At 50.7% G+C, this 14,937-nt stretch overlaps 1 protein-coding gene across 1 annotated transcript in view; it reads right to left on the reverse strand.

Moving 5' to 3' along the window:
- Positions 1-8,198, reverse strand: part of CFAP74 (cilia and flagella associated protein 74) — a 71,832-nt gene extending 63,634 nt beyond the window's left edge. Inside the window, exon 1 of the mRNA XM_064371974.1 lies at positions 8,153-8,198. The gene's annotated coding sequence lies outside the window, so the exon portion shown is untranslated. The remainder of the gene's footprint in view (positions 1-8,152) is intronic.
- Between the last annotated feature and the right edge of the window lie 6,739 nt (positions 8,199-14,937).

Genomic DNA, 14,937 nt, shown 5'->3' on the forward strand with positions numbered 1-14,937 from the left:
AGGTCAGGAGTTCAAGACCAGCCTGGCCAACATGGTGAAACCCATCTCTACTAAAAATACAAAAATTAGCCAGGCAAGGTGGTGCATGCCTGTAATCCCAGCTACTGGGGAGGGTGAGGCAGGAGAACCTCTTGAACCGGGAGGCAGAGATTGTAGTGAGCTGAGATAGTGGCATTGCACTCCAGCCTGGGCAACAGAGCAAGCAAGACTCCATCTCGAAAAAAAGAAAAAGAAAAGAAATATTAGTTTGGGCCAACGGTTAGACGAATGGGAAAAGCCCGTGAAATGGCAGTGAGGCCCTCAGCTGTGCTGACAGTCATTTAAACCATCACTGTTTTGTAACCTTTTAAATTTCTCACGTTAGCGCTGTGCATGACCCCTAATGAATAAAGGACGTGTAAAGTAAGAAACAAAACAAAATGCGGGTGCCAAGTATTCCGATTCCACAGACTCTCAGGAAAGAGAAGCAGAGACCCAGTCCCTGGCTGACTTCACGGGGCTCCCTTCGCTTTGGACGCCACAGCCTGACGATGTAACTACAGTCCAGTCTCACTCACAGACACAGACTCGAGAATCCAAACCAAAGTCTTACTGCCCCGAATCCAGCAATGCACAGGCAGGGCAACATATCATGACCAAGATGGGCTCGTGTAACGATAGAAATCAATTTACCCACCACGTCAACAGATCAAAGGAAGAAAATTATGTGATCGACTCAATAAATGAAGGGAAAACAGTACTGATAAAATTAAACATCCCATTTATGCCTGTTTTAAAAAACTTAGAAAAACTGTATTAGAAATGAACATCTTTAGGCGAGGCGTGGTTGCTCGACCCTGACATCCCAGCACTTTGGGAGGCCGAGGTGGGTGGATCACTTGAGATGTGGAGTTCCAGACCGGCCTGGCCAACATGGCGAAACCCATCTCTACTAAAAATACAAAAATTAGCTGGGCGTGATGGCGGGCACCTGTAATTCCAGCTACTTGGGAGGCTGAGGCAGGAGAATCACTTGAACTCGGGAGGTAGAGGTTGCAGTGAGCCGATATCACGCCACTGCATTGCAGCCTGGGTGACAGAGCAAGAGTCTGTCAAAAAAAAAAAAAGAAAAGGAAAAAGAAAAAAAAGAAAAAAGGAATGAACGTCTTTAATGTGATAGCGTATACACATCAAAAATCACCAGAGCAAACGTCACACTTAAACATTCAAAACGTTCCCTTAAGATTGAGAACAAAACAAGGATGCTCACTAAAGCCTCTTCTCAATATTCATCCTATCCACGGCCAGAACGAAGCATCAGATGTAAAAGAAATAAGAGGCGGCCGGGCGCGGTGGCTCACGCCTGTAATCACAGCACTTCGGGAGGCCGAGGCGGGCGGATCACCTGAGGTCAGGAGTTCAAGACCGGACTGGCCAACATGGTGAAACTCTGACTCTACTAAAAACACAAAAATTAGCCAGGTGTGGTGGCAGGCGCCTGTGATCCCAGCTACTTGGGAGGCTGAGGCAGAAGAATCACTTGAACTCGGGAGGTGGAGGTTGCGGTGAGCCGAGATCACGCGCCAGCCTGGGCAACAAGAGGGAAACTCTGTCTCAAAAAAAAGAGAAAAGAAGTAAAAGGCACACACACGGAATGGAAGGGGAAAATGGTCATTATTTCAGATAAAAGGACTGTACACAGAAGATCCAAACAAATATACAGATAAGTCACTTAATTAAATCAGCTTAGCAGTGTTGCCAGGTAAAACTGCAGTAATAAAAATCAAGCATATTTCTATTTATCAGAAGAAATAATGAGGAAATAAGATTTGGAAAATCTACCATTTACGATTACATCAAAAACCATGAAGTACTCGAGAACAAGCACAGCAAAAGACACAGACCCGTTCGGAGACCGCGAGGAACCCCTTGGGCAGCAGCAAAGGAAACTGACATGAAAATAAACGGAGAAATGACCCACTTTCTTCAACAAATAAAAGGCGTGGGGAAAACAGGGAGGGGCCCTTTAAGTGGAAAGAGCCTGGAGAGACAAGCCGGCCAAAGCAGCCTGGGGACGTTGCCTGCATGTCGATTGGAGCTTCCAGCAAACCAGCTGCAAAAGGCTTTTGTTATCTCCTTCCTTCTGAGAGTGAGCATAAACCCGCGCTAGTTTCCATTAAGACATTATTACTTTGGGCCCAGTTCAGTGGTTAAAGCCTGTAATCCCAGCACTCTGGGAGGCTGAGGTGGGTGGATCACTTGAGGTCGGGAGTTCGAGACTAGCCTGGCCAACATGGTGAAACCCTGTCTCTACTAAAAATACAAAAATTAGCCGGGCGTGGTGGTGCGCACCTGTAGTCCCAGCTACTCGGGAGGCTGAGGCAGGAGAATCGCTTGAACCCGGTGGGGCAGAGGCTGCAGTGAGCTGAGATTGCACCACTGCACTCCAGCCCCAGTGACAAAGCGAGACTCCATCTAAAAAAAAAAAAAGAAAGAAAAGAAACTATTAATTGTATTGGGGTTGATGATGATTTTGTGGTTATGCTAAAAGTAAGTTTGTATCTGTCAGAGGCATACACGAAGCTTTTTACAGGTGAAAGGGTATTATGCCTGGGATTTTCCTGGAAACACGCCAGTCCTGAACCACAAGCAGAGAGGGGTAGAGGCAGAAGAAGGCTGTGAGGCTGATCACCGCGAGCAGGGACGGGCACCGCGGCTTCGTAGGATCGTTCTCCCTACTTTTGTGACTTTGCAATTGTTCGTGATAAAAGGTTTTTTTTGCTATAAGAAAGTCTAAATAAATAGCTGCGAGTTCAAGTGCCAGAAACTCAATGTTGTCAGGTGCCGATTCCCTCCAAACTGCTCTGTAGACTCCCTGCAACCCCATCCAATCCCAGCAGAAATGTGTGTGTCTACATGCAAGAGTAAGAGAAGAAATTTCTATTCTGGTGAATTCTAAAACGTATTTGGAAGAACAACGGAACAAGAGTTCGGAAGGGGGAAAGGATGCCCCACCGGGTATCAAGATTTATTCTAAAGCTGTAAAATTAGGAGGCTGAGGCAGGAGAATTGCCTGAACCCAGGAGGCGGAGGTTGCGGTGAGCTGAGATCGCGCCATTGCACTCCAGCCTGGGTATCAAGAGCGAAACTCCGTCTCAAAAAAAAAAAAAAAAAAAAAAAAAGCTGTAAAATTAAGACAGAAGAGTGTTTTGCCCAGGACAAACAGACCAATGGAACAGATCAGAAGGACAGAAGCAGGACAGCGGGGCAGCGGGCACGGAATGGGGGTCTTCCTCCACATCCACCCCAAGATCAGTCCCGCGTGGGTGAAAGACTCATATGGGAAAAATCGAAATTCGACTACAGTGTGTGTGTTAGTGGGGAGTAAATGGGGGGTCGGAACGGAGCTTTGTTACCTCCGAATTTCTTAAATAAGACGCTAAGAGCGGACTCATCCATATTTAAATTAGAAACTTACGTTCAGGCCAGGCGCAGTGACTCACACCCGTAATCCCAGCACTTTGGGAGGCTGAGGTAGGGGGATCACTTGAGGTCAGGAGTTCAAGACCAGCCTGGCCAACGTGGCGAAACCCCATCTCTACAAAAAATACAAAAATTAGCCAGGTGTGGTGGTGGGTACCTGTAATCCCAGCTATTCAGGAGGCTGAGGCAAGAGAATTGCTTGAACCTGGGAGGTGGAGGTTGTAGTGAGCCGAGATCGTGCCACTGCACTCCAGCCTGGGCAACAGAGCAAGACTCTGTCTCAAAACACAAGCAAACAAAAAAACCCAAAACCAAATCTTTTGTTCAGATGACATCCTAGGGAGAGTTAAAGAAAAGCCTCCAGGCCGGGCATGGCAGCTCATGCCTGTCATCCCAGCGCTTCCGGAGGCCGAGGCGGGTGGATCACGAGGTCAGGAGATCAAGACCAGCCTGGCCAACATGGTGAAACCTTGTCTCTACAAAAAATACAAAAATTAGCTGGGTGTGGTGTCGGGCGGCTGTAATCCCAGTGACTCAGGAGGCTGAGGCAGGAGAATCGCTTGAACCTGGGAGGTGGAGGTTGCAGTGAGCTGAGATCACACCACTGCAGTCCAGTCTCGTGACAGAGCAAGACTCTGTCTCAAAAAAAAAAAAAAGAAAAAGAGAAAGAAAAAAATCCTATAAAGTAGAAGACAATCACAGCACGTAACTGAGAGGTTTACTGTCAAGACCATGTAAGGAATATCCGTGGATGAACAGCCCCAAATGGGAGAAGACTTCAACAGGCGTGGCACGCACCTAACACGTTCACGCGTTCGGAGGCTCAGGACACGGATTTTCGGGGGAAGCGGGAGCTTATCCTGCCGGCTTCACCCTCTGGCTCAGCAAGTCCTCTCCGGAGCACACCCTACAGAAACTCCCACCTGTGGCTTCAACAGCAGAAACTGTCTCCCGTGGTTCTGGAAGCCATCCAACGCCGAGGTGCCGGCAGGGCCACGCTATCTCTAAAGGGCGAGGGAAGGGCCTGTCTCGCGCCTCCCTTCTAGCTTTTGGTGGTTCTGTGGCTTGTGGCAGCAAAACTCCAATCTTCGTATGACATTCTGTCCATGTGTATGTCCATGTTTCTCCTTTTTATAAAGACACTCATCACTGGATTAGGTGCTCACCCTATTCTAGTATGACCGCATCTTAGCTACTTACAGGCATCACCGTATTTCCAAGTAAGGTCATATTCTCAGGTCCTGAGGCTCAGAAACAGCCCCGATGGCGTGGACAGCCAAACGGCACGATTCCCACAGAGGAATACCGTGCAGGACTGACGGGAAGGGAACGGCAGCTTCGGGCAGCTGAAGCTGCTTCTCCTCGGGGTTGTGTGGATGGATCTCACAACCCCGAGGAGAAGACACAGAGGCGCACCTGGCGCTCTTCCTCTTCCCCTTCCCTTCACTGTCAAAGTGGGTTCCCTGGGTGGGGCAGGTGGAGCAAGGTCCACAGCAGCGCAGGCTGGGTGAGGAGGGTGCCACTGTGTGTGGATGGGGGTCAGAGCTGGATGTCGGAACCTGAGAGGGAAGAGGGGGTCCCCAGGTGTGGTCCAGCAGTGGGAATCAGAGCCCAGGTCGGGGAGGATGGTGTCCACTGTGACAGCCTCCCAGGCCAAGCCTGGGAACGATGACACGTTTGCATAGCTTCCGAGCACCTCCAGCAAAACGCTTGTTAATTACAAAGGAAAAAAGAACTTCCCAGCGGAGATGCTGGCAGATACCACCCTAATCAAGAGCTCAAAGTGAACTTCATCAGTAATGTGAGCCACTGGCTGGATGGAATGAACAGGCCACAGTGTCACTTCTGTGACTTTCCTGTCTAAGACACACAGTGGCACTCTAATCACAAGGACACGTCGGGTGAAACCGAATGGTGGGACTTCCTCCAAAAGTAATTGGCCCATGACCTTCCAAGGTGTCAGGGTCATGGCAGCCAAAGCAAGGCCAAGGAATGTTCTGGACTGAAGGGACTAAAGAGATATGGTGAGAATTCAGTGTGAAGTGTGCCTCCAGACTGGGCCCTTTCACACTGGGGGCCTGGTGCAACCAGCTGCCAACGCGCGTTTGACAGGCGGACGGGTAACACAGCAACAGGCTCCGGCCCTCTGCCGGCTCGGCCCACGCGTGGCTGAGCTGGAGAATGTCCTTGTTTGTGGAAAATACACTCTACGAAGAGCGTCCTGAAGGCAACTGACACTCAGATACTTCAGGAAAAGTGTTTTTGTGTTGAACTTCCAACTTTTATATAAGTCTGGGATTGTTTCAAACAAATTTTTAAAGAATATATGTGGTATTATATAATATTTATATAATACATATTCTTTAAAATTTTTATATAAATAAGTTTATATGAAGTTTAAAATAAGTGAAAGTTGGCCAGGCATGGTGGCTCCCGCCTGTAATCTCAGCACTTTGGGAGGCAGAGGTGGGTGGATCACTTGAGGTCAGGAGTTCGAGACCAGCCTGGCCAACATAAACCCATCTCTACTAAAAATACAAAAAATTAGCTGGGTGTGGTGTGCCTGTAACCCCGGCGACTCAGGAGGCTGAGGCAGGAGAATCACTTGAACGAGGAGGTGGAGGTTGCAGTGAGCTGAGGTCGAGACATTGCACTCCAGCGGGGCAATACAGTAAGACTCTGTCTCAAAATATATATATATAAGAATGTATGTGGTATTGTGCTGGCTTCAGCAGCACAAACACTAAATCACTGGTCATTAGAGAAATGCAAATCAAAGCCACATTGAGATACCATCTCACGCCAGTTAGAATGGTGATCATTAAAAAATCTGGAGACAACAGATGCTGGAGAGGATGTGGAGAAATAGGAACACTTTTACACTGTTGGTGGGAGTGTAAATTAGTTCAACCATTGTGGAACACAGTGTGGCGATTCCTCAAGGACCTAGAAATAGAAATTCCATTTGACCCAGCAATCCCATTACTGGGTATATATCCAAAGGATTATAAATCATTCTATTATAAAGACACATGAACACGTGTGTTCATTGTGGCACTGTTTACAATAGCAAAGACCTGAAATCCACCCAAATACCCATCGATAATAGACTGGACAGGGAAAATGTGGCACATATACACCATGGAATATTATGCAGCCATAAAAAATGATGAGTTTGTGTCCTTTGTAGGGACATGGATGAACCTGGAAACCATCATTCTCAGCAAACTGACACAAGAACAGAAATTCAAACACCACATGTTCTCACTCATAGGCAGGTGTTGAACAATGAGAACACACGGACACAGAGAGGGGAGCATCACACACTGGGGTCTGTTGGAGGGAATTAGGGGGGACAGTAGGGGGTAGGGAGGTTGGGGAGGGATAACATGGGGAGAAATGCCAGATACAGGTGATGGAGGAGGCAGGGATGGAGGCAGCAAACCACATTGCCACGTATGCACCTATGCAACAATCCCGCATGTTCTGCACACGTACCCCAGAAGCTAAAGTGCAATTATATATATATATATATATTTTAAAAAGAATATATGTGGTATTATAGAAAGTTTAATATATAGTATTAAACTTATATAAAATTAAATTATATGTGTGGTATTACATAATACCACATATATTCTTTAAAATTTTATATAAAGTTTACATAAAGTTTAAAATAAGTGAAAGTTAACTATATTGTTTAGGGACGCATGCATAGGAAAAAGTCAGCCATGGTCAAGAAGAAGGTCTGAGGGTGGCGGGGGAGGGCTTTGGGGTGCTGACGCGGTTCAGTTTCTGGACTTGGGTTCTGGCTACTGACATTTGCTTCATAACCAGTCTCTAAGTTCATACGCGAATTTACGCACCATCTTTACGCAGAGAATCTATCAGTCAATTTGTAGTGGGCCCTAGAACAGGCCCGCTTTTTACTACCTCGGTACCTGGCTTATGCAGATAAAAGGAGTCTTCCTTCAGGAAAAACCAAATACTGGAGGCATATCAGCTTCCAAAAACACGTTATACACACTAAAGACCAAATGACTGGGGTTATGAATCCTGCTCTCCTTTCCAGCTAGGCAGACACGCAAGAGTCCCAACTTTATTTCTTTCCGAGACGGAGTGTCACTCTGTCACCAGGCTGGAGTGCAGTGGCGCCATCTGGGCTCACTGCAGCCTCCACCTCCCGGGTTCAAGCGATTCTCCTGCCTCAGCCTCCCGGGTATCTGGGATTCAGGCGCCCGCCACCACGCCTGGCTAACGTTTTGTATTGTTAGCAGAGACGGGTTTCGCCATGTTGGCCAGGCTGGTCTCGAACTCCTGACCTCGTGATCCGCCCGCCTCGGCCTCCCAGAGTGCTGGGATCACAGGCGTGAGCCACCGCGCCCGGCCAAGAGCCCCAACTTTTCACCAGCCAGGCTGGCCCTCGGTTTTTGTCTAATGCTTTTGTAAACGTGTTATAATAATACATTTTACAACGTCTGCTGCAAAGTGAGGCGCAGGCCCCTCCACCGAGGCTGAGCCAGCGCCCGCGTTCCCTGAGACGAGCCGGGGACCAGAACTATGAAGAGTCATTTCTCGGGCACGGCGTTCAGGGAAAAGCGTTTACTATGAAACCGAGTTCCGCCCGGGGCGCGGGGGTCACACCGCTCCAGCCCCGCCCAGGGTCAAGCGCATCCGCCCCCACACGCACCTCTGGCGGGCCTGGGTCCCGGGTTCTTGGCTCCGGGCGGCGGCGGTCCCGGCGAGGGCCCTCGGCGGCGGCGCGGTTTGCAGCGGGCAGCTCCATGGCAACGGAAGGCTCCATCGTGGCCGGAGGGGGGCCTCGCACGTGCTGCTCCCCCGCTGGAGCGAGTGGTTCGGTCCGATCCGCCAGCCGCCGCGCGGGGCGGGGCGGGGCGGGGCGGGGCGGGGCGGCGTGGGGCGGCGTGGGGCGGGGCGGGGCGGGGCGGGGCGGCGTGGGGCGGGGCCTCCCCGGCAAGAGCGAGGTGGTCTCGGGCCAGGCCACAGAGCGCGGGGCGGTCCCCCACGGCCCGGCCTGGCCCGGGGCTGAACCTTGGAGGGGACAGACACACTTGGGCGGCCTGGAGGACCGGGCAGGTGCGTGATGGTTTGGGCCATTGTCATCCTAAAAAACTAGGAGGTTTCCTGTGAAAATGGGGATTTTCCTCTTCTCTTGAAAGTGGAAGACAGGGCCGGGCGCGGTGGCTCACGCCTGTGATCCCAGCACTTTGGGAGGCTGAGGCGAGTGAATCACTTGAGGTCAAGAGTTCGAGACCAGCCTGGCCAACATGGTGAAACCCCATCTCTTCTAAATATACAAAAATTAGCCAGGCGTGGTGGCTCACGCCTGTGATCCCAGCTACTCAGGGGACTGAGGCAGGAGAATCGCTTGAACCCAGGAGGTGGAGGTTGCATGAGCTGAGGTCGAACCACTGCACTCCAGCCTGGGCTACAGGGCGAGACTCTTAAGACCCCGTCTTAAAAACAAACAAACCAAAAGACAGTGGAAGCTGGTTCCGACCTTCCCGGCTGCACTCCCCACAGTCTCCACTCCCTGCTGCCCAGCCAGCCTCTCTGCTCATCCTGTTATCAGAGCCTCTTCTCACGCACCGCTGGCCCGTGGGGCCGTTTGCAATGGAGATGTGGGGGTGTGAGGAAAGGGAATGGTCTCTTTCACTGTGGCCACTCTATTGCAAGAACGGGGCTCCCGAGTGAATGGGACGTGTCCCCTACCCCGGCAGAGCCTTTCAGCCTGGGCGGTCCTTTGGCTTCATCCTGGCAGTAACCTGATCCATCCGAGGCAAGGCACCTTGCAGAATGCCCAGCACCCGTGAAGATGTCTGTGGAGAGTCGCCGGGTGACGCCACACCACCTCTGTACTCACACACCTTCCGCAGTGCCAGATGTCTCTCCTCCTCAGTCCTGGGCTCGAGGACTGAAACCAAGTCACATTGCCAGCCCAGGTTCATTTTTATCCACAAGATCATACTTCCCGACTCTACTGAGATAATACGGCTTCCTCCTTATCCAATTTGCCTCTCTGGACCTTTCCCAATGAACTGTTAACATGCTTTCTAGGAAAGGGACGAGCGTGGTGGCTCACACCTGTAATCCCAGCACTTTGGGAGGCCGGGGCGGGCAGATCACCTGAGTTCGAGACCAGCCTGGCCAACATGGTGAAACCCCTGCCTACTAAAATACGAAAATTAGCTGGGAGGGGTGGTGCGCACCTGTGATCCCAGCTACTTGAGGGGCTGAGGCAGGCGAATCACTTGGACCCAGGAAGCGGAGGTTGCAGTGAGCTGAGATCGTGCCACTGCACTCCAGCCTGGGTGACAGTGCGAGACTTCATCCCCCCACAAAAAAAATATATACTCTCTAGGAAAGAAGGGAAGGACAGTGACAGACTGGAGACGGCCCTGTGTCCATGGAACTGGTTAAGGCAGTGGAACAGCTGCACGATGGTCAGCTGTCAAAGAAGGAATAAGGGCTATTCTATGTTCTGCTGTGGAGTGACTCCAGAACATACCGTTAAGTAAAAAATATCAAGCCGGGCATGGTGGCTTGAGCCTGTGGTCCCAGCTCCTTAGGAGGCTGAGGCAGGATGGATCGCTTGAGCCCAGGAGTTTGAGGCTGCAGCGAACTATGATTGCACCACTGCACTCCAGCCCTGGTAACATAGTGAAACCACATCTCAAAAAAAAAAAGAAAAAAAATCAGTTTAGGCACAGGAGCTCACACTTCTAATTCCAGCACTTTGAGAGGCAAGGTGGGAAGATGGCTTGAGTCCAGGAGGTTGAGACCAGCCCGGGCAACACGATGAAACCCTGGCTCTAAAAAAATACAAAAAATTAGCTGGCCATGGTGGCACACACCTGTAGTCCCAGCTACTCAGGAGGCTGAGGTGGGAGGACTTCCTGAGCCTGGGAGGTGGGCGCTGCAGTGAGCTGTGCTGGTGCCACTGCACTGCAGCTTGGGTGACAGAGTGAGAGCCTATCCCAAAAAAATTTAAAAAATCAAGATGCAGAAAAGTGTGTATAGCATTTATCTAAGAAGGTGCAGGGGCGGTAAGATCATACATGTGTATTTTTTTAAGTTAAAAAGCCACATAAAAATGGTGACGATCTGGGGCAGGAGGGCACAGGAATAGAAAGCAGATCTCTTGAAATGTGCTTCCATTTAGCTATAGAACTGTGTAATTAGAAAACCAGAAATAAATCAAAATAGAAAAAGCATCTAAAAGTTGGAGACAGAATGAAGCAAATGGAGCTAATTGTGTGGCATGTTGGGGGTTGAGACATCCAAAAAAGGGTAATTTTGAGTGACTTTTTATATTTATTTTTAGACAGTCTCGCTGTGTCACCCAGGCTGGAGTGCAGTGGCGTGATCTTGGCTCATTGCAACCTCCACCTCCTGGGTTCGAGCGATTCTCCTGCCTCAGCCTCTCAAGTAGCTGGGATTATAGGCATGCGCCTCAATGCCTGGCTAGTTTTTGGTGTTTTTAGTAGAGATGGATTTTGCCATGTTGGCCAGGCTGGTCTCAAGCTCTTGAGCTCAAGTGATCTGCCTGCCTCAGCCTCACAAAGTGACTTTTTTTTTTTCTAAAGAGTCAGAGTCTTGCTCTGTTCCCCAGGCTGGAGTGTGGTGGCTCCATCATGGCTCACTGCAGCCTCGACCTCCTGGGCTCTAGTGATCCTCCCACCTCAGCCTCCGAAGTAGCTGGGACTACATGTGTGCACCACCATGACCAGCTAATTCATTTTTATTTTTATTTTTGCAGAGATGAGGTCTCACTATCTTTTTCAGGCTGGTGTCAAACTCCTGGCCTCAAGCGATCCTCCTGCCTCGACCTCCCCAGATGCTGGGATTACATACAGGTGTGAGCCACAGCACCCAGCTTTCAAGTGGCTTTAAAACCCAACCTTTGACTGTGTATACCTAGTAGAATATATCCCAATGACGAAAGAATTGTGAAGAAGTCTTAGGTTGTTTGCAGTGATCCTGATTATAGTCATATTATTGATATTGCTACTCTGAAATAATTCTGTAAAGGAGATAAGTAAGTAGGCTGGTCGTGGTGGCTCACACCTGTAATCCCAGCACTGTGGGAGGCTGGGGCGGGCGAATCACCTGAGGTCAGGAGATCAAGACCAGCCTGGCCAACACGGTGAAACCCCGTCTCTACTAAAAATACAAAAATTAGCTGGGTGTGCTGGCAGGCGCCTGTGATCCCAGCTACTCGGGAGGCTGAGGCAGGAGAATCGCTTGAACCTGGGAGGTGGAGGTTGCAGTGAGCCAAGATCACGCCATTGCACTCTACCCTGGGTAACAGAGCAAGATTCTATCTCAAAAAAATAAAAAAAAAGAAAAGAAAAGAAAAAGAAAAAACAAGTAATACAGTGAAGGTGGTTAAGTTTTGTGTATATTTTGCCACATTAAAAAATTTTAATCAGACCGGCACAGTGGCTCACACATATAATCCTAGCACTTTGCGGGGCTGAGGTGGGCGGATCACTGAGGTCAGAAGTTTGAGACCATCCCGGCCAACATGGTGAAACCTTGTCTCTACTAAAAATACAAAAATTAGCCAGGTGTGCTGGCAGGCACCAATAATCCCAGTTACTTGGGAGGTTGAGGCAGGAGAATCACTTGAACCCAGGAGGTGGAGGTTGCAGTGAGCCGAGATCGTGCCATTGCACTCCAGCCTGGGCAACAGAGCAGAAACTCCATCTCAAAAAAAAAAAAAAAATTAAATCAAATACAATGTAAAATTGCCTTCCTCAGTCACAGCAGCCACATTTTAGGTGTTGAGTGGCCAGCGGCTACCCCAGTGGACGGCACAGACGTGAAACGAGGCCCTTCATTCCTGGGACCACGCTGGATAGAAACGAGCACTCCAGGGGCCAGGACCCTTTTCCCTCCCTGCCCTTTCCCTCGGAAAGAAACCGTGGCTTCTTGGAAACATGATGGAATTCACACATGAGGCAGAAAACACACAAGATGCCCCCAGAACGTCCTATCACAGCGGCAAGCAGGAAGATTAACAACGGTACAGCTTTGTCTCTGAGGCCCGCTCCCCAGCTTGAAGGGGCTCTCGCTGTCCAAAGTAGCACAAACTCAGTGTCAAAAGGAAAAGTGAACTGCAGTGGATCGAAGCACTTCATTAGTCATTTATAATAAACCAGCCAGACAACGCAGTGAGATCCCGTCTTTACAAAAACTACTTTATAAAAATTAGCCGGGGCCGGGCACGGTGGCTCACGCTCCCAGCACTTTGGGAGGCCAAGGCGGGTGGATCACGAGGTCAAGAGATCGAGACATCCTGGCCAGCATGGTGAAACCCCATCTCTACCAAAAATATAGAAATTAGCCGGTCATGGTGGCAAGCACTTATAGTCCCAGCTACCCAGGAGGCTGAGGCAGGAGAATCACTTGAACCCAGGAGGTGGAGGCTGCGGCGAGCTGAGATTGTGCGATTACACCCCAGCCTGGGCAACAGTGCAAGACTCCATCTCAAAAAAAAAAACTAAACTAAAAAAAGCAAACTAGCTGGGTGTGGTGGCACATGCCTGTAGTCCCAGCTACTCCAGAGGCAGAGGCAGGAGGGTCGCTTGGACACAGGAGATTGAGGCTGCAGTGAGATTGATCATGCCACAGCACTCCAGCCTGGGCAACAGAGCAAGACTCTGCCTCTAAAAATAAAATAAAATAAAATAAACTTGTCATTGGCCACCTTTGGAGGGTGCTAGCATTCTAAGTGACCGTTCTGAAAATGCTGTGGCAGCCATGTAGGTGCGCCACTTTTGTCTCCTCTGGAGAAAGGATTTGCATTTAGCTGTGAGGCGTGCAGGCAGCCTCCAGCCTCCGGCAGTGCCCTGGGGACCTGGACAGTGTTTGTTCAGAGCACACTCTCCAGGCAGCCCCTGCCCCTGACTGAGCATGGCAAGGGCTCTGGGCAGCCCCAGCCCCCGACGCTGGACATTGTCTGTTCCAGAGCCCTGCCGTGCCCCGCTACTGGGTTGGCCAAAATGTTGAGAGATTTGCCTTACTGTCAGGTTCTCCCAGCCCAGGTCGGCTTCCTCCCGTGTTTCTTTCACAGACGTCGGACGGGTATTGTGGCCTGAAGGCGTTCTCAGCCCAGGTTCCCGGCTCTGCCCTGATCTTTCATAGGAGTGAGCTCCCGGCAAATCTTTTGCAATCCTGATTTCATCTCATGGTCTGCTTACTGGAGGGCACAAAGGGGCACAGTGGTGCCAGGAATGGTCTGAGAAAGCAGATGGCACCGTGGGATTTGGAGCTGTATCACTCACTGCCCAGCTGGCAGCGGGACCCCATACTGGGTGGCGCACAGATGCCCTGCAGAGCTATAGCCCTACCTGTAGTGCCCTGGGAGGATGGGGGCTGGGGCGGGTGCAGGCATTTGAGAAAGATGTGTGTCCAGGAGGGTGCAGGGGGTGTGTACAGGAACAGCATGGCAGTCCCGCCGGTATTAACAACAGCCCGAGGTCCCGCCGATATTAACAACAGCCCAGGGGTCCCGCCGATATTACCAACGGCCCGGGGGTCCCGCCGATATTAACAACGGCCCGGGGTCCCACTGATATTAACAATGGTCCGGGGGTCTCGCCGATATTAGCAATGGCCCTGGGGTCCCGCCGGTATTAACAACATTCTTGGGGTCCCGCCGATATTAACAACAGCTCGGGGGTCCCGCCGATATTAACAACAGCCCGAGGTCCCGCCGATATTAACAACAGCCCAGGGGTCCCGCCGATATTACCAACGGCCCGGGGGTCCCGCCGATATTAACAACGGCCCGGGGTCCCACTGATATTAACAACGGCCCGGGGGTCTCGCCGATATTAGCAATGGCCCTGGGGTCCCGCCGGTGTTAACAACATTCTTGGGGTCCCGCTGATATTAACAACAGTCCGGGTGTCCCACCGATATTAGCAACAGCCTGGGGTCCCACTGATATTAACAACAGTCCTGGGGTCCCGCCGATATTAGCAACAGTCCGGGTGTCCCACCGATATTAACAACAGTCCGGGGGTCCCTCCGATATTAGCAACAGTCCGGGTGTCCCGCCGATATTAACAACAGTCCGGGGGTCCCTCCGATATTAGCAACAGCCCGGGGTCCCACTGATATTAAGTTGCATTAACTCTCTAGAGAGGCATCATGAAAAGTTTCAGATGGTCAAACAGCCATTAAAACTAAGCATGAAAGCCGGAGGCCCTTGTCCCCTGCACGGCAGAGAAGGCAATGCTGGAAGCCACGGTGAGGACTGGAGAGTTCGTGTCTGAATTTCAAGGGCGACTGACCCCGTCAAGGCCCATGTGCTGCGTCTAGGCCGGGTCTGGGTTGAGACGAGCTGCTGCCTTGACTGTGGCCGGGGATATCTGGGTGGATGCCCCTGAGTGTTTTGACTACCCAGATTCTCCTGAAACCTCAGAGCCTGCAAAGGTGACTCAT

This window comes from Aotus nancymaae, unplaced genomic scaffold (assembly GCF_030222135.1).
Source record: "Aotus nancymaae isolate 86718 unplaced genomic scaffold, 86718_ANA_hifiasm-v0.15.2.pri h1tg000250l, whole genome shotgun sequence".
Lineage (NCBI taxonomy): Eukaryota > Metazoa > Chordata > Mammalia > Primates > Aotidae > Aotus > Aotus nancymaae.